This window comes from Impatiens glandulifera, chromosome 1, assembly GCF_907164915.1.
Source record: "Impatiens glandulifera chromosome 1, dImpGla2.1, whole genome shotgun sequence".
In the NCBI taxonomy this organism is placed as follows: Eukaryota; Viridiplantae; Streptophyta; class Magnoliopsida; order Ericales; family Balsaminaceae; genus Impatiens; species Impatiens glandulifera.
Window position 1 is genome coordinate 156,266,570 of NC_061862.1, and position 20,054 is coordinate 156,286,623.

Genomic DNA, 20,054 nt, shown 5'->3' on the forward strand with positions numbered 1-20,054 from the left:
TGTTTTTATATAGAAACGTGGGAACAAGAAAATATAAAATATTAAAGTTTTTTTAATTATTAATATATATAATTAAATTAAATAATTCAAAAAATATTATAAACTAAATAAAAAATATTAAATAAATTTTAAAATAACATATTTATTTTACTTTTATTTAATTATATAAATATAATATATAAAATATATTACATAAACTTTTAATATTATATATTTAAATTAAATATATTACATAAATATTAAAATAACACATTTATTTTTTTTAATTAATATTTAAAATATAATATATATAATAAATGTATTATATAAATATTAAAATAACACATTTATTTTACTTTTATTTAATTATATAAATATAATATATATAATAAAATTAAACATTCTTAATTAAACAATTCAAATAAATATTATATACTAAAATAAAATAAAATATATTATATAAACCTTTAATATTATATAAATATTAAAATAAAATATATTATATAAATATTAAAATAATATATATATATTATTTTACTTAATTTTATAAATATAATATATAAAATTAAAATTCTAAATTAAATAATTCAAAAAATATTATAAACTAAACTAAAATATATTATATTATATAAATATTAAAATAAAATATATTACATAAATATTAAAATAACACAATTATTTTATTTTTACTTAATTATATAAATATAGTATATATATATATATATATATATATATATATATATATATATATATATATATATATATATATATAATTAAAATTAAACATTCTAAATTATAACATTCAAATAAGTATTATAAACTAAATAAAATATTATATACTAAAATAAAATATATTCTCAGAATAATTTATTGAAATAATTAATTATTTATAAATAGTAAAATATATTAGTTATATATTATTATATATATATAATTAAATATAAAATTAATAAATATAATTATTATTATAAAACTAATTATATAACTTTATTTATTTTAAAAATAATTTAGTTTTGAATTTATAAATAAAAATAAATTAATCTATTTTAAATATATATATATATATATATTATTTATATATATTCATAAAAAATTAAATAATTTAAAATTATATATATGTTTGATTTTTCAATCTATACCATTATATATTATATAATGTCTAGAATAATAATGAATAAAAAAATAGAAAGTATTTTCTTGTTTTACATACAAATTATTTTATTTTTTTGTATATTAATATAATAATTTTTATATATTAATATAGAATTTAAGTCAAGTTTTTATTGAATTTAATTTTATAAATATAATAAATTAAAATAAAATATTATAAACTAAAATAAAACATATTAATACACTTTTAAACTTTTAATGTTATATATTAAAATAATATATATTTTATTTTAATTAATTTTATAAATATAATATCTAAAATTAAAATTAAAAATTTCAAATTAAATAATTTAAATAAATATTATAAATAAAAATAAAAATTATACAGTACTAAAATAAAATATATTATATTATATAAACAATAAAATAAAATATATTATATAAATATTAAAATAACACATTCTTTTAATAAATATAATATATATAATTTAAATTAAATATTCTTAATTAAACCATTCAAATAAATATTATAAATTAAAATAATATATTATACACTAAAATAAAATACATTTTTTAAAATTGAGAATTAATTAAAATAAATAATTAAAAATATATTATTTTATATATATAATTAAGTATATAATTAATAAATATATAAACATTATTATAAAACCAATTATATAACTTATTTATTTTAAAAATAATTTAGTTTTAAATAAATTAATAAAAAATAAAAACTAAGAATTTTTAATAAAAAATAAATTAATCTCTTTTAAATATATATATATATATATATATATATATATATAATCATAAGATAATTATTTTTTATAAAATTACCATAAAAGTTTTATATTATAAAAAATTAACTAATTTAAAATTATATATATTTGATTTAAATAATTCTACATAATCAGTTTCTAGATCTAATAACTCTATTTTTATCAATTCTATCTTTATCCCATATTATCATAATCATATCACTTTTTATCCATAAAATATTTTAATATTATTATATTTTAAATATAAAATTATTTTAATAATTAAATCAATTAAAATTAATTGACTTTTTCATTTTGTCATAAAATAAATAAAACTAAGAGAAATAAGTGTAGGAAATGATAGTTAATCAATTGAAAATTTTATAATAACATCATTTCCAACCATCACGTCTCAGTTGTACTTTGTACTCCCTCTCACCATCTTTAAAAAACAAGATCATTCTTATTCGATGTGGGACAACAAAATAGGAATTGTTTTGACTTATTTTTTAAATTCAAACAAAAAAATAACTATTTCATTTATTATCTTATATTCAAGTCATTTAGTTTATTAACAAAATATTTAAATCATTTTTGTGAATTTGAATTTAAAAAGATCAATTTAGAACTAGTTTAATAACCAAACATATGCTAGTAACTATTCAATTAGCTAAAAAAAATATATATGTATAAAAAGTTTAATAACTATCATTGATTATTAGGGTTGATAATAAATTTCTATCTCAAGTCTATATATCTACAAACTGTTTCAACGGTCATTGTTGAAGTTTAAACAGAAATTACAAAGTGCGTCGACATTAAAGTTTAATGAGAAATAAACTGAAATAGAAAGAAAGCAGTGAACATTTAGCTAACCCACACCATTCAATTTGTAGGTGGTCAACAAATACATGAAGTCATTTTGTCTATCCAAATCATACTCACCACCTCTTTATCCCTATCATAAGAGAGTGTAGGCAGATCAATGTGATCTTGCAAGGCATGTAAGGTGAACAGTGACCCAATTAAAGTCATAGTGTTCTTTTATCACACAGACTACTCCTCCTCCCCTTCACGTCATCATCAAATAAATAAATAATCATGGCATTATCATCCTACCAGCTCATCAACTTGGATAAAACCTCAGCTTTAGCTAGTTTCATGATAAATAAATCAACTCTTTTATAGAAAACAATAAACATTGCACACAAAATAAAAAATTAATATTGTTAGACATGGATATATATGATCAAGGGATAGAGAAACTACCTCTAGCCAAACAGAAGTAAATAAGTAGTGACCACAAAGATGGTGTCTCCTCTCCCTTCTTCATTGCCCGTAAAAACACAACCAATGCTGATTAACGCATACATCACTCCAGAACAATGTTTCTCCTCAATCTTATGCTGACAGACTCAAACAGAATTCAGGAGAATGGTAAAGAATTTTGCAATAGATTTATATCCTCCCTCCGACATTCAAATGGCGGAAGAAGATTATACTTACAACTGTTGGATTTATTAGACTAATATATATAAATAATGTGTTTAGGTTATTTTTTTATTCGGAACTCAATTAAATAAAGTGATCATTAAAGTATTTATTTATTGAGTTAGTCACGTAATTATAGTATGGAACGTTTATTATTATGTGTAGAAACCGTCAATTTATTTATTATTTGTGATGGATTAAATAATAAATAAAATATAAGATAAAGGGGTTGTGGTCCCTGATTCACAAGTAATAAGTTTTCATTTCTCATAATTTCCATCGTTAGAGAGAAGATAGAGAACGTCTTGTAGAATTGGAAGATCAACCAACAGAAACTCAAAGCCTTTTATCATGAATTCAGGTACACTTCTGCTTATGTAATTAACTTATGGACATAGAGATTTATGTAGTATATTTATGATTCATGATGTATGTTAGATAAGATTGTAGATTAAGATCAAAAGGAAATCTAACATGTTATTAGAATCATGAATTAAGGATTAAAAAAAATTCTAAGGGAAAGCAAACAAACGTAAGAAAATTGGGTGTCAACAGAACTACAGACGTCTTAGAACTCATTCATACTGATATTTGTGGGTCCCTACGCCTTCTTGGAATGGTCAGCGATATTTTATTTCGTTCATAGACGATTATTCAAGATATGGTTACTTATATCTCATAAATGAGAAGTCACAAGCACTGGACGTTTTCAAGACATAAAAAGTTGAAGTAGAAAATCAGCTTGGTAAAAGAATTAAAGTTGTCAGATCTGATCGTGACGGTGAATATTATGGTCGATATGATGGATCAGGAGAACAACGTCCAGGACCATTTGCTAAATTCCTAGAGGATGTGGAATTGTACCTCAATACACTATGTCAGGTTCTCCTCGCATGAATAGTGTATCTGAGAGACGAAACAGAACTCTTAAAGATATGGTAAAAAGCATGATTTCTCATTCTACATTACCGAAATTTCTCTAGGGAGAAGCAATAAAGACTGCAGCATATATATTCTCAATAGAGTTTCAACTAAAGCAACAACTAAAACTCCTTATGATCTTTGGACCGGTAAAAAGTCAGTCCTAAAGCATTTTCATATTTGGGGATGTCCAGCAGAAGCAAGGCCTTATAAGCCTCATGAAAAGAAATTGGACTCCAAAATAGTTAGTTGTTACTTTATTGGATATTCTGAGAAATCAAGGGGATATAAGTTTTTTGTTCCCACGAACAAAACTATTTTTGAGACGGGAAATGCAATGTTCATTGAGGATATTGAGTTTGAGGGGAAAAATACTAAAGAATTTGTATTTGAAGAGATATTTGTTCAAATTCCTGCAATTGCTATTGATGATGTTCATGAATTTATTTATGATATTAATCAAAAAGCAATTCCAAAACTTCAAGACATTAATACAAAACTTTCCATTGAAAATGAGGTAAACATTCTTGAAGAACAAACTCAACAACCTCAAGAACAAATTTCATTACGGAGATCCATGAGAGAAAGAAGAAATGATATTTTAGATGACTATATTGTATTTCTCCAAAAACATGAGGATTGCATTGAAATGATGGAAGATGATCCTATCAACTTACATCAAGCAATGCATAGTTCTAATTCTCATAAATGAATTATTGCCATGAATGAAGAAATTAAGTCCATGAAAGACAATGATGTTTGGATCTAGTCTCATTACCTGAAGGTGCGAAATCTATTGGTTGTAAATGGATATTTAAAACCAAAAGGGATTCAAAGGGTGATGTAGAAAGATATAAGGCACGTCTTGTTGCAAAAGGTTTCACTCAGAGGGAAGGTATTGATTTTACAAAAATCTTTTCCCCTGTTTCGACAAAAGAACTTTTTTAGGACGATCATAGCATTAGTGGCGCATTTTGATCTTGAGCTGCACCAAATGGATGTTAAGACTGCGTCTGAATGACAACATTGATGAAACAATTTTTATGAACCAACCTGAAAAATTTGGGGTGGGAGAACCAAACAAAATGGTTTGTAAACTAAAGAAATCCATATATGGTCTCAAGCAAGCTTCTCGTCAATGGTATCACAAATTTCATGAAATTATTATCTCATTTGGTTTTGAGAGTAATGTAATTGATGATTGTGTATACCATAAGTTCTATGGGAGCAGACATATTGTTTTGATTTTATATGTTGATGATATATTGCTCGTTAGCAATGATACAGGCTTACTGCATGAAACTAAAAGATTTCTTTCAACTAAGTTTGAAATGAAAGATCTTGGTGAGGACTCTTTTGTATTAGAAATCAAATACATCGAGATCGTTCTCGAGGTATACTTGGATTGTCACAAAAGAGTTACATTGAAAATGTACTAAAGAGATATGGCATGTATATTTGTAAATCAGGAAATACCCCCGTTGTTAAAGGAGACAAATTTTGTCTTCAACAATGTCCTAAGAATGATCTTGAAGTTAAAGAAATACAGAAAACTCCTTATTCATATGCGGTAGGAAATTTGATGTATGCACAAGTCTGTACTCGACCAGATTTGGCATACATTGTCGGAATGTTGGGCAGATATCCGAGTAACCCTAGTATGGATCATTGGGTAGCAGTCAAGCGGGTTATGCGTTATTTGAAAAGGGCTAAAGACTACATGTTCACATGTAAGAAAATCGGACCAACTAGAGATCGTTGGATATTCGGATTCGGATTTTGCTGGATGCCAAGACAGTCGGAGATCCACTTTAGGTTATATCTTCATGTTTACTAGAGGATCAATCTCATGGAAGATTGTTAAGTAAACACTCATTGCTTCCTCCACTATGGCCACTGAATTTATAGCATGTCATGAGGCATCCAATAATGAAATGTGGCTGAAGAATTTTGTTATTGGGCTAAAGATTATGAAAGGAATTGAATAACCACTAAAATTATTCTATGACAATAAATCAACAGTCATGTATTCGAACAACAATATGAGTTCAACTAAGTCAAAGCACATTGATACCAAATTCCTAGTTGTTAAAGAAAGAGTTCGGAGTGGACATTTATATAGAGAACATATTGGTACAAACTCTATGATTGTGGATTCATTAACTAATGGACTATCACCCAAAGTCTTTTTATAACTTACTACTCAAATGGGTATTATGTCATTTGAAGATATTCAGATTTAGTGAGAGTTCGTTTCTATATATATGTTATACATACTTATTGATTACTACAGTTTATGGATAATAAAGAATGTTGTTACTCTGTTTATGGAAAACTTTGATCTCATTAGAGATCAGTTAGAAGTTGAAATGATGGAACACATTAGATGTCATTTCTATGATACACATCCGTACTATGATCTATGTCATTTAATTATATTTATATTCGTGATCATTGATGGGTTGAATTACGAACTAATGTAATTAAAACCGCTTTGGTTCAATGTTGATATGATTAATGAACGAGATTGATTTGGAAGTGATTTAAATTATGATAGCCACATTATTTGCGCATAAAGATGAACACATATAATTATATATATTGTCCAAGTGGGAGATTGTTGGATTTAATTGAACTATTATATATAAATAATGTGTTTTGGTTATTTTTTATTCGGAACTCAATTAAATAAAATGATCATTAAAGTATTATTTAGTTAGTCACGTAATTAATGGTATGAAACGGTTATTATTATGTGTAGAAACCGTCAATTTATTTATTTATTATTTATAATGAATTAAATAATAAATAAAATATAAGATAAAAAGGTTGTGGTCTCGATTCACAAGTAATAAGTTTTTATTTCTCGTGACTTCCATCGTTAGAGAGAAGGTAGAGAATGTCTTGTAGAATTGGAAGATCAATCCACATAAACTCAAAACTTTTTATCATTAATTCAGATACGCTTTCGCTTATATAATTAACTTATGGACATAAAGGTTTATGTAGTATATTTATGATGTTAATGTTGGATAAGATTGTAGATTAAGATCAAAAGGAAATCTAACATGTTATTAGAATCATGAATTACAGACTAAAAGAAATTCTAACAACAGCTTTTGATGGCTCCAGGATTAAAGCCAATTATCCATCCTAATCGACTCCCCGAGAAGCAAAAAATGATTGGAATGCCTATATAGTTAATGTCTGAAGAATAAACTCTGAAATGGAGATCAAACAGAAAACACAGCAAGAGGATAGAAGAATAAGAGATACTGAAAATGGATGGATGATGGATCGAAGAAAAAGAAAACAACCAACCCTCTTGCCAAAAGAAATAAGGAAAAATATCAAATATAGCCATGTTGAACTTACATCTTATAATCATATTATTAGCCTGGAAACTTCCAAATGTATCAAGGCACAATCACATGAAAAGTTGATCATTCAAAAATATTTTTGTAAGGGAAATCTATATATAGTCCTAATTATTCAAGTATTAGAAAAAGTTGAGAGATTTCTTACCATTTTGGTCAAATTGTTAATTTATTCAATTTATATACAAAAAAAATATTGTGATTAGTTGTTACATATTTGTCATAGTAGTACTCTAATAAATGATTTATTTATCCTAGGGTGAGGTGATGCAATCTTTAAACTCTTTATTTATATATAACAAACATAATTAATCAACTAAGCCAAATACATTATCTATATTCGGTTAGGATTTGTATCTCCCAAATCCGATCTGATTGAAAACAATCTGTAAAAACACAAGAAAGAAGAACACAAGAACACACGGATTTATAGTGGTTCACTCAAATTGAGCTACATCCACTTCAGCCACCACCAAATTTACTATGAAGAAGAAGAAGGAATACATAGTTTTTTTGCCTCACACTTTATCTCTCTAAATTCTGTCTCCTCAATATAAACCCTTAATAATCACATATTTATAGGGTAAACATTTAGGTAATAAACCTAAATAACTTTGGTCAGGCCCAAGCCCAAAACCAAAAAAAGAAAACCCAATAAACTCTAATTAACAATGTAGAGTTTATTATAAGTGTAGGCTCCATAACTCAACAATCTCCCACTTGGAGACTAACTTCATCATCTCTCGATCGGTAGTGGCTTTCCATTCGGTGTCTTAACGAAGAAGACCAACTGAAGTTGCACACAACTTCAGTTTCTCATTTGTCACAGCTTTCGTCAACATATCAGCTGGATTCTCACTCCCAGGAATCTTCTTAAGAGTTAATACTCCATCTTCTAAAGCTGACCGGATGAAATGATAACGAACTTGTATATGCTTCGTCCTGCCATGATAAACATGATTCTTTGCCAAATGAATGACACTCTGACTGTCGCATCGCAACACACTTCCCTCGTAGTCTTGACCCAATTCTCGCAAAAAGGGTTGTAACCACATCATTTCCTTAGCAACTTCTGTCACAGCAACATACTCTGCCTCACAACTAGAAAGAGCAACAATCTTCTGTAATTTTGAAACCCAACTGATTGCAGTACCTCCCAGAGTATAAATGTACCATGTTGTGCTCTTCCTACTATCAACATCACCACCATTGTCAGCATCAACATATCCCTCCAAACCCATATTAGACTTTCGAAAACACAAAGCGAGACTCGTACTTCCTCTTAAGTATCGTAGTATCCACTTTACTGCTTCCCAATGTTGTCTACCCGGGTTGCTCATGAATCTGCTAACAACTCCCACTGCATGTGCTATGTCTGGTCTTGTGCAAACCATCGCATACATAATACAACCAATGGCAGAGGCATATAGAACAGTGATCATGTAATTTTTCTCCTCCTCTATTGAAGGCGGCTGATCTTTAGATAGTCTGAAGTGACTAGCTAAAGGGGTAGTAACTGGTTTTACATCATACAAGTTGAACCTGCTAAGAACTTTCTTCACATATTCTTCTTGTGAAAGCTTGAGAACTTCTTCATACCTGGAAATTCTCATCCCAGGGATTTGTTTAGCAACACCCAAATTCTTCATTGCAAACTTTTCAGACAACTCTTTCTTGAGCTTGTTAATCTCATACAAACTTGCTCCAGCAATCAACATGTCATCAACATAGAGTAGCAGAATAATGTACGATTTATCAAACCTCTTGATATAGCAGCAATGATCAGCTTCACACCTCAGAAATTTGTTACTTTTCATGAAGCTATCGAATTTCTTGTACCATTGCCTTGGAGCCTGTTTCAAATCATACAGACTCTTCTGAAGCTTACACACAAGCTCATCTTTTCCTTTGATTTCAAATCCTTCTGGTTGTCGCACATAAATCTCTTCATCTAAATCACCATGAAGAAAAGCAGTTTTGACATTCATTTGTTGAAGATGAAGGTCTTCTTTCACAACCAAACTCAAAATAGTTCTGATTGTCATCAATTTAACTACTTGAGAGAAGATTTCATTGTAGTCAATACCTTCTTTCTGTTGAAATCCTTTCACAACCAACCTTGCCTTGTACCTCATGGTTTTATCATGTTCTTCTTTAATCCTGAAGATCCATTTGTTGTGAAGTGCTTTCTTTCCCTTTGGTAGTTCAGTGAGCTCCCAAGTCTGATTCAACATCAAAGAATACATCTCATTTTTCACAGCAGACTCCCACTTAATCGATTCATCAGATTGTATTGCTTCCTCATAACATCCAGGTTCACCTCTATCTGTCAACAAGATATAGTTCAGAGATGGAGATCACCTCTCAACTGGTTTTTCGATTCATTGATGATCTTCTCAACTGTATAACCGGTGTTTGTTGATTTACCTCTGGGGCCACGTTCTCAACGATTTCATCTTCAACAACACATTGTTCTTCTTCGAAAACCGGTATATATTCAGCTGAAAATTCTCTCAAATCGACTGTACCAGTCTCTTCCAACTTGGAATCACCATCTGATGTCTTCCCAACACCATCTTTGTAGAGAACCTGTTCATTGAAGATAACATTTTTGCTACGAATGATCTTCCGATTTTGATTATCCCAGAAACGATAACCAAACTCGATATCACCATAACCAATGAAAAAACATTTATTAGACTTTGGATCAAGCTTGCTCCTATCACATTCATTAATATGAACATATGATAAACAACCAAACACTTTCAAATAAGAAATGTTTACCTTTTAATTGCTCCAAGCTTCTTCAGGAATTCTGAATTCAAGAGGAACAGAGGGTCCCCTGTTTATCAAATAGGCAGCAGTATTAATAGCTTCTGCCCAGAAGGTTTCAGGCAGTCCTGCATGCAATCTCATGCTTTTAACACGCTCGTTCAATGTTCGATTCATTCGTTCAACTACTCCATTCTCTTGAGGCGTTCGGGGAACAGTTTTCACTATACTGATCCCATTCACAACACAATACTCTTTGAAATATGAATTGATATATTCACTTCCGTTGTCGAATCTCAAGCACTTAACTTTCTGATTTGTTTCATTTTCAACCAAAGTCTTCCACTTCTTGAAAATAGCAAATACTTCAGACTTGTGCTTCATAAAGTAAACTCATACTTTTTTTTGTTGAATCATCTATAAAAGTCACATAGTAGTATGATCCGCCAATAGAAGAAACAGGTGTAGGTCCCCACACATCAGTGTGTACCAACTCTAGTCTTTCTTTCTTGAGCTCCTTCCCAGTTTTTAAGAAACTCACTCGTTTCTGTTTTCCAAGAATGCAGTTTTCACATAACTGATGTTCAACAGACTTCAGTTCTGGAATCTGTCCATTCTTCAAAAGAATTTTCATCCCTTTTTCGCTCATATGGCCCAACCTGCAATGCCATAGCTCACTGTTCTTCGAGTCATCAATTACAGCAACAACTGTTTCTCTGCAAGTTGAAGTCGTGTATAACGTTCCAGTTTTGTGACCTCGAGCAACAACAATTGCTCCTTTAGTCACCTTCCACGCACCATTTCCACAACTGAAATTGTGACATTCTTCATCAAGTTGTGTAACAGAAATCAGATTGCGCATTAAACTTGGAATGTGTCTCACCTTATTAATCTTCCAAATAGAACCATTTGCCATCTTCAATTTGATGTCACCAATGCCAATAATATTCAGTGGCTCACCATCTGCGAGATAAACTTTCCCACAGTTTTCAGCCACATAATTCTCCATTAATTCTTTGTGAGCAGTGGTGTGGAAAGACGCTCCTGAGTCCAAAACCCATGAATCTATCGAGCTATCAACAGACAGAAGTAATGCATCAGTGACAGATTCAGTAACAACGTTGGCTGCATCATTTTTATCATCACCATTTTTCTTCGGTGCTTTGCAGTTCCTCTTTAAATGACCATGTTTACCACAATTCCAGCACTCAAATGTCCTCCCAGACTTGGACTGACTCCTCCTGCTCCTTGACATAGATCTGTTCTTACCTCGGTTGAAATTTCTATCATTATCTCTTCCCTATTTTCCACATTCAGAGCAGAACCTTTGAATGTTTCACCAGAATCAATTTTACGAACCTCTTCAGCAAAAATACGATCTCTAACTTCAACAAATTTCACTTTAGCATTTCCAACTGAATTACTAATTGCTGCCCTCATAGGTTCCCAACTATTTGGTAGAGATGCTAACAAAATTAAGGAACTAACTTCATCCCCAAAATAAATCTCAACAGATAGCAATTGATTCACAATTGTATTGAATTCATTCAAATGAGTAATGACAGAAGTACCATCAACCATTTTTAAGTAAAAGAGTATTTTCATTAAGTGTACCTTGTTGTTAGCAGATGGTTTCTCATACATATTAGAAAGAGCTTTCATCAGACTCATGGTGGTCTTCTCCTTTGCTACATTGTGAGCAACCGTCTTGGCTAGCGTCAATCGGACAACTCCCAAAACCTGTCTATCAAGGAGTTTCCATTCAGCTTCATCCATCTTCTCTGGTTTCTCACTCAAAGGAACATGAAGCTTCTTTCCATAGAGATAATCTTCAATCTGCATTCTGCATTCTCCAGAAGGCATAATCTGTCCCATCAAATCTTCTAATCTCATGTCCTATACTGTTCTCACTTGCCATCATTTCCAATGCTCAGATCTAGCCTAGTTGCTCTGATACCAGTTGTTAGGATTTGTATCTCCCAAATCCGACCTGATTGAAAACAATCTGTAAAAATACAAGAAAGAAGAACACACAGATTTATAGTGGTTCACTCAAATTGAGCTACATCCACTTCAGCCACCACCAGATTTACTATGAAGAAGGAATACAAAGTTTTTTTGCCTCACACTTTATCTCTCTAGAATTCTGTCTCCTCAATGTAACTCTTAATAATCACATATTTATAGGGTAAACATTCAGGTAATAAACCTAAATAACTTTGGTCAGGCTCAAACCCAAAACCAAAAAAAGAAAACCCAACAAACTCTAATTAACAATGTAGAGTTTATAATAAGTGTAGTCTCCATAACTCAACATATTCGTATCTATATTTTGGTTTAATTTTGCAAGGAATATGAATATCTCTAACATTTCAAAAATATGAAATTAAGTGAGATCAAAGAAATTATAATAATGAAAGGGAAAAGAGACAACTTTTATGTAAATTTGTTGAAATGCTTATATGGAACATTGATAGATCTACAAAAGGGAAATAAATACAATAATTTATAATACAATATGCAAATCAGTGGAAAAAGTGAGAATATATAATTATAGAAGGCAATGCACTAATTCATACTAATTCATATTTGGAGAACAATTAAGAAAATTGAAAAAAATTGGAACTTAATATTTCATCTTATGAAATAGTCACCAACAAAATCAGATTCAAAATATTTTAGAAAGTTTTTGTTTGTTGATTGTAATTTCGGTTTATTGTTTGATATTTTGTCAAAGACTTGTATAGATTTGATCTTAATTTTCGAACTATTCTCTCATTTTTTATTTTATTTTTAATGAAATTATATAAACTGTTTTAAAATAAATAATAATAAAAATAGTTTACTATAAATGAAGAATTCACACCTTTGAGAGAAATATATATTTTATAATTTTGTTTAATATATATGGTATCTTATTGTCAATTAAGGGTTTAAGAGAGTTATTACAAATGTTTAAGGTTTAATGCTTAGTTCATGCCCAAAGATTTAACCGTATGTTTTGTCTGTTATTAATTCTCGATTTTTGTTTCAGTATTTTTAATCACACTATACATCAAAATTTAATAAATAAAATTATATTTATACATTATATTTAACATTAAATTCATTTTAAAAGTATTTTGCTTAAATGATAAAAAAAAACAATAAAATTAAAATTCATCCCAATTTTATTTAAAATTCAACACCAACAGAAGATAATATTTTTATAAACTTTTATTAAAAGAGATAAAATAATCTTTTACCTTACTTTACCAACTTTTATTAAAGATGAGATAAATAATTATTTAGTCTTCAACTTTATTTATTATATAATCTTTTATTTACAACTAATTAGTAATTAACTTACACATATAATTAATATATACTTATTAAATTATATATATTAATATACCATGATACTATTTTATAGAATAGTGAGTCATGGCTAATTCCAACATTTTGTTGTTAATGATAACAATGATATTGTTGTTAGCAACTTCTTTTTCAAGGTAATAATTAAACTTTTTCACTTCAAATTTAGTGAAAAACTCTTCTTGACGAATTTGTAGAGATGTTGGTGTGCCTCCTGCCAATAGAATGGCTTAGATAACGATATTCCATTTCTTAACAATCTATTCATTCAATTCGAAAGAGACGTCAGTACTGCAATCAAACTAAAGCAACAAGCAAGAAACTTTACTTTACTTCACTTCACCTCAGACTCCATTTAATCCTCTTCAAGAAAGTAAAAAATAGAAATTCATTGTAGCTAATATTGACACTCTTCAAAGTTAGGATTTATCTCTCTACCTAGCCGAGAAAGCCTGATTTTTCATCATACCAGAATGAATGAGATTGGTCTGATCTCTCGCTCGGATTTAAGACTCCGTCGCCGATAGATGTCCTATGCCCTAAACCCTAAACTCTATGCCACATTTCGTGAAAGGGAGTGAAACCTATTTTTATGGACAAGCCGAGCTCACAACATGGTCATCAATGATTTTGGCTATTAATTACACCGAGTGGTTGACAATAATACAAGTATTTATTATGTTATCATAGTTACTAGCTATTTGTATGCAAACATTTCTTAATAATGGTTGTCATTTTGCGGGTCGAATAACTCCGATTAAGTTCTTAAATAAGGGTAAGAACATTTATTACTAGCCACAATTTCAAAAAAGAATCCCAACCCGTATATAAATAATCTTGCATTGTTTACTATTGTAGCGGTGGTTAGACTAGTTAAATGGTGTTTGACAATTTGAATAATAGAATATTTGTATTTTTAAATACATTATTTGAATAATTATGCAAATATTTAATTAATAAAGAGAATGATTACATGTCTCTATCAATTATTTAAATATTTATATATTGTTTATTTGGAGGGTTCGAATTTTGTATTTAGTTTGATTGAAACTTTTGGATATTGAGATTATTGGAAACCTTAGTAAAAATGAGATATTAATTAATTGTGTAAATAATAAAATTGTTACTAAATCCTTATTTAAGACAAGTTTTAAAATAAACAAAGTATTCATACAATCAATAGATGCAACATTTTTCATATGATTTTTTTTTCTAATGTACTTAAGATCAATTTTTAGGTTAATTTAACATTAATACGTATAAACAAAAACTATGTACTGTAATATAGGTTAGATATATTATTCCAAAATTACACAAAATAATATATAAATAATTTAATGGTGCAAACAAATAAAAAATACAATAAAAGAAGCAAAATTCTCCTAACAAAAATGTGTGATCTAGGATAAACTATCAAAGAAATTTGAAGTTGCATAAAATCAGATCAGATGAAAACTTCAAATTGTTCTTGAAATAAGATATTTTCAAAGTTGTCATTGTTCATATAATGGTTGAAGGAATTAAAAATGTGTTTGGTATGATTGAAAACACCTCAAGTATTTAGTTGGAGTTGAGTTTGGGTCAGACTTAAAAAATCGGTAAAATAATTTATGACTATATTTCTCGTTACGTCTAGTATAAAAAAAAATGTGGTTGGACATGTTACAATCACATTGAAATACTATTTTAGTTTGCATATATATTTATTTATTTCCGATCATATATATATATTGAAAAATATTGTTAATATAATTATCACTAAAATTGATAGGCATACATTTTTCTTTAATAACAGTAAACATATAATTTTGACAATCTACCCGAGTTAGATATAAATTAATTTAAAAACATTTAATTCTCGAAAAATGAGGTGAAAATTTTTAATAAATAAAATAATAAAATTTGAAACAAAGTCTAAAAATTTTAAATCAGCATAAATAAGGTAATTTAAAAATATTTAATTATTAAATTATACAAAAATATGTCAATATCAGACTCTTTTGAAAAAGTTATAAAAAACAAAGTTAACAAAATTAAAACAATTTTAATAATAAGAGGATAAATAAATTATGGAGAAACCCTTAAACAAATAAAATAAATATATATATATATACTCAATCTTTGGAGTTGGAAGTTGTAGGTCCTTACAAGCCCAACTACACCTTGTAGTTCTCTTTGTAATTAATGGGTTAAACCTAGCTCTTTTTCCTTCATCATGGTTAATCTCGTTATTTAAGAATAATTTTGTTGATAAGATCACAAATTTGGACATTAAAAAAGATGATATGTTCTTGAAGAGTAACTAGATTTTATGATGTTTAGTAATTTGGATAATGTTTATCTTTTCAAATGAGACCAAACATATGAGAAATAAAGTCCAAATCATAAGATTTTCCAATTCCAAAGAAAAATATTAACATAACACATTATAATTGACATTTTTGGTAGAAGAAAAAAATCAGATCCTTGTTTTGAGCCCAATCAATCTGAGAAATTGGATGGGTCTATAATATTATAGATGATGAGTTATTTCGAATTTTTATTAAGTTGAAAAGCACATTTTGACCACTCATAATATCTCCGTTGCTGGCCTGAAGGATCAAGGGCTAACATTAAGACATAACTGTTTATTTATACTAACTCTCACAGCCTTCAAAGATCATTCATATTCGATGTGGGATAACGTAAGACTGCCCTATGGTTAGGGTACATAACGCGCCTAATCTCGCAAGCAAGGTATTACCGATTGTCAGATATATACCGTTTCTTCATTTTTTAAGTTTAAGGTGATGTCACCCGCATTCGGCACACCGTTCATGATAAGAAAATCAAGGTGCAAGACTTGGTCGTATTCCCGAAAAGAATATCCTTTGCACTTGGATTCCACCTTAACAAAATATTCAAATACTCTCTATTTATTTTAAATATATATATTAATATTTTACTTTAAACAATTAACTTAGTCAACATTTTTTTAATGAACAAAAATTATTTTATTTTAAAAAATCACTATTAATCAAACTCTAAACAATCCAAGTTTAATTTGTCAATCAACAAACAAATCCAATTTTTAATGTTTAGATTCAAATCCTTCTTATCAATAAAATAGTTCAACCACTTCATCATAAAATTCAAAATTTTCAAAAAGTCATTTTAAACTAATTAATTTATTTATTTTAAAATTAACATAAATTCAGTTACCTTTTTTCATTTTATATTTTAACTTTTTTTATTAATATTATTAAACCATTTTGTGAAATTTAATTAAAAAAAGGAAGAGATCAAGTTAGAAAATAAGTAAAGTCATAAATATAAAAAAAAATCTTTAATTTATGACTTTAAGTTTTGATTGGGTTGATTTTTATTTTCATAATTCTTAATAGAGTCAATTTCAAAAAAATAAAAATAAAATTTAATCAACAATTAATTATTTTTCGCATAATGTTAATAAAAATGGTATGTTTATATAATATTTTTTTGAAAATATGTGTCTATCTAAATAATAATAATAATAACACAATATTTAAATCTCTCTATATATATATGAAATATAAACGATTATTCACATTAAAAAAAAATGTGTTACATAAATATTATTTTATTACTATTAATATATTGAATAATACAAAATAAAATAATAATAGTAAGAGTATTAAAAAGATAAGTATATATATATAAATTAAAATTTATTTTTAAAATTATTAATATCTCATTCGTTACCCAAAATATTAAAATCATAAATTTATCAATTTATGAATAATATAAAATTAATCTACAAAATAAGAAATTAATCATTGTTTAATTTAATTTTTTTTGTGTAAATAATTGAATAATAAACTATAGATGACGTAAATAATATTAAAAAAAAAAAGTTTACAATAATGTTTTTTCATTTCTATTAATGAAATAAAAATTTAATAGAATATAGTATTTTATACTTTAATTTACTCAAAAATAAAATAAAATAAAAAAATAAGATTTTGTAAATTTTTTATTTTTAATATTGTCATTTCTCTGCAAGAAACTATTAGGAGAGTTGACATTCGTATAAGATATATTTTTTGGTTTTGATATATAAGACAGACGTGACATTGTTTGTCCTTCATAATGTTAATCCTATTTATGAACTTGTGTGAAACTCTCATTTCCTGAATTGTTTAACTAGGTTAATATTTTTTTTATATTAATATATAATAATAATATATTATTTTAATTAATAAATTATATAATTTGATAAATAAAATAAAAGTAAAATAATATTTAATTGAACTCAAAACAAGCCTTAAATTTGGTTTTATAATAGAAATAGGTTTAAATATTTAATAATTAAATCACTTATTTTATTTTATTAAAATTAAGTTTTAAATATTTAATAATTAAACCAATTATAAAGTTGAATAATTTTTTTTATTTTTATCATACAAAAATAATTTAAAAGACTCTCTTAATCAAACAGGCTTTAAACTAAGTACTAAAATAAAAGTAATAAATTATAACAAGAAATATAAAACAAAATAAATTTATTAAAAGAAATAGGGATCAGATGGTTATAAATTAGGGTGCCCAATTGTCGTAACCAGGCTTAGGCGGACACCCTTCTCACAAATTGCGAGATTTTGACCACTCATCACATCCCAGTTGCTGCCTGAAGGATCATGATTAAATGGTTACACATAGCCTATTATTTGTACTCTCTCTCACCATCTTCAAAGGGCATTCCTATCCGATGTGGGACAGCAAAATAACCAATCACCTTTTATTCATTAGAAATTGTTTTGATTTTTTTTTTTTAAATTCAAACCATAATAAAAAAAATATATTTAATTTATTATCTTATAAACCCACGACTTAATTCCTTAACAAAATATTTGAATAACTTCTATTTATTTGAAATATATATTTTTTATTATTATATATTAATATATTTTAAATTCTTTTACTTAAAAAAAACTTTTCAAAATTATAATAATTGAACACTTTTTAAATGAACAAAATTTATTTTATTTTAAAAATCTCTACAAAACAAATTTTTAAGAAATAAATTTTAATTTCTCAATCCAACAAACAAATCTACATTTAATGTTTAGATTTAAATAGTGTTATCAATAAACTAGTTCAACCACTTTATTATACTACTCAATTCTCAACTAAGTCTTTTCAAACCAATATATTTATTTATTTTAAAATTTAATATTTATTTATTAATTTTATTAATTATTTTTGTGAAAATAAATGTAAAAAAAAATATCAGTAGTCATAAATAAATTAAAATTCAATCAATTCAATTAAGAATTACATGTAATGTAATAGATTATAAAATAATATTTATAAAATTAAAATAAACAATTAATGGTTTAAATATCAAATTGTATATAGTACAAACAATTTATAAAAATAAATGTAAGAATGTAAAATTAATTAGATGTATTAAAAGTTAAAGGGCTTAATTACTAATGAGTTTATTAAGGAGTAAATTTGTAATTTGACCAATAAAAAATGGTTTATGACCTTTGTAATTAATAATATTTTTTTTTTAACTATACTGTTTTGTTTTCTCTCTCAAGTTTGAAACCCTGAATGCGATTTCATAGTATTAGAGCAAGGTTATTCATCAAGTTCCGAAGAATCTGGTGATAAAGAAGAGACAACTCCACCAAACAAAGAGAACAATTTGGGGAATACAGAAAAATACTTGACAGATTCGACGACTTCAAGAAAAGACGAATCGACAAGTTCGGAAAACGAATCCACGAGTTTAGAAGGCGAAATGACTGAAAAGAAAAGGTACGAGTACAATGACGAACTTATGGTTATTCATAACTCGGACAACCTAGGTACAATAATTTGTACAACTATTTTAATTGTCACAAATTATATCGGATGGAGTTGCTTTGGAAGCGAAATCCAAACTTGGATTTATTGATGGCTCGTGTGCAATGCCAACAGATCTTAAAACTTTAGCAAGATGGAGAAAATTTAATTGTCTGGTAAGATCTTGGATCTTGGATCTTGAATACTGTAACAGATGAAATTAAGAGTAATTACTCATATAAGTTGTTATTGATCTATGGGTTGATATCAAAGAAAGATATCAAAAAAATAATGGACTACAAGCATTTCATATATAGAAAACTATCAACAATCTGAGACAAGGTTCATTAACTCTAGAAAAATATTTCAGCAAGATCAATAAGCTATGGGATGAGTTAATAATTCTGAAGCCACTTGCTTGTTGTAATTGTGAGACAAGAGGAAATTGTTGCAACAAGATGTCAAAGATGTTAATACA

The 20,054-nt window shown here is 27.3% G+C and overlaps 1 non-coding gene across 1 annotated transcript; it reads right to left on the bottom strand.

The window, feature by feature from the left end:
• Positions 1 to 18,300: 18,300 nt before the first annotated feature.
• LOC124923133 lies at positions 18,301 to 18,401 on the bottom strand. Its single transcript, XR_007098147.1, has one exon. It is a non-coding gene; the product is annotated as a small nucleolar RNA Z279/snoR105/snoR108 (small nucleolar RNA).
• Between the last annotated feature and the right edge of the window lie 1,653 nt (positions 18,402 to 20,054).